Here is a 1764-nt window from a genome sequence, read left to right on the forward strand (position 1 = left end):
CGTCTGTCGAAAGTCCGACCGCGGAGTCAAATATTTAGTGATTGTGCCTACATTGTGTTATAGAAATAGCAGTGGATTTCGAAACAAAACCAATACGTACATACATACACATTTAAGCATAAACATATACATACACACACATATTTATATACACACATACATACACACGCGATATATATATATCTTGTGTGTGTGTGTTTACGTACGAGTATATCTGTATGTACATATGCATGTATATATATTTACACACACACACATACACACACACACACACACACACACACACACATATATATATATATATATATATATACTTACACATACGTGGATAACGTTTACGGTGACGTAAATACATAAAGCCGAAAGATTAAAAGATACAAATCAGGGATAGGAAGAAACTAAAACTTCGTGCGAAAACAAAACTAACACCACCATAACTCCACGGCAGCTGCACCACCACCACCACCACCACCACCACGAACAACAACAACAACAACAACAAGAACAGCACTGTCATTACCACCGCCACCATCACCACTGTCCTGACCAGCACCAACATCTTCCCACCTCATCAGCAGCAGCCTCTCATCTCCCCCACCACAAATATCAAAACATTCATCTTTGTTTTCCTATCCATTCCACCAACGGCAAAATATAAAATGTACTTCCAGCTTACCTCCTGGCATACAAAGAATCATAACTGGCTTTGCTATCATTTTGTTAAGGATTGGTGATGGGAAGATACCAAGAACATGATTGCATCATTGAAACCCCAATGCTACAACCACAGAAACAGGAAGTTGAACAGTTGAAGAAAATGTTGTGAGATGAGACTCTCAAGATTGAAATCTTCAATGTTGCCTGTTTGATACCAATCACGGGATGTCTGTCAGAAATTTCTTTATCTTCGGTAATGTTGCTGTTTAGCGCTAGGCTAGGGTCTTCTAGAGTTGTTGTTTGTTGGCACTCCGTCGCTTACGACGTCGAGGGTTCCAGTTGATCCGACCAACGGAACAGCCTGCTCGTGAAATTAACGTGCAAGTGGCTGAGCACTCCACAGACACGTGTACCCTTAACGTAGTTCTCGGGGATATTCAGCGTGACACAGTGTGACAAGGCTGACCCTTTGAATTACAGGCACAACAGAAACAGGAAGTAAGAGTGAAAGAAAGTTGTGGTGAAAGAGTACAGCAGGGTTCACCACGATCCTCTGCCAGAGCCTCGTGGAGCTTTAGGTGTTTTCGTTCAATAAACACTCACAACGCCCGGTCTGGGAATCGAAACCGCGAGTCCGCTGCCCTAACCACTGGGCCATTGCGCCTCCACGATCTTATAGAGTAAACCTAAAATAAACACAATCTTGAAATGACAATCCCAACGTTTTATATATCAGAGATTATTTTCTATGTTTTCTTGTTTGTCATAATTATATGGCGTATGACTTTCAGGTAAACTTGGCCGTTGTTTCTAGCTGATGGAATAGCCAGGCAGAAGCTGTCTCCCTCTTTCTCCCATTTTTTTGTCCCTTCTCCTTAGCTACCTGATGCTAATGGTTTTTAACCTAGTCTGTCATATCGACGGCAGTACTCTTTTCTCTCTGGTACTTATTTTATCAAGCAATATTGTCAATTCGCGCATAGTTACACTTTTCATACACAGTGTATATTTGTCCCCATCAAATATAAACAGACATACAGACACACACACACACACACACACACACACACACACACACACACACACACACACACACACACACACACA

The 1764-nt window shown here is 41.6% G+C and overlaps 1 protein-coding gene across 2 annotated transcripts in view; it reads left to right on the top strand.

The window, feature by feature from the left end:
- LOC106870526 (orexin receptor type 2) overlaps positions 1–1764 on the top strand; it is a 128523-nt gene that overhangs the window by 105262 nt on the left and 21497 nt on the right. The window lies entirely within an intron of this gene.

This window comes from Octopus bimaculoides, chromosome 6 (genome assembly GCF_001194135.2).
Source record: "Octopus bimaculoides isolate UCB-OBI-ISO-001 chromosome 6, ASM119413v2, whole genome shotgun sequence".
NCBI classification, from domain to species: domain Eukaryota; kingdom Metazoa; phylum Mollusca; class Cephalopoda; order Octopoda; family Octopodidae; genus Octopus; species Octopus bimaculoides.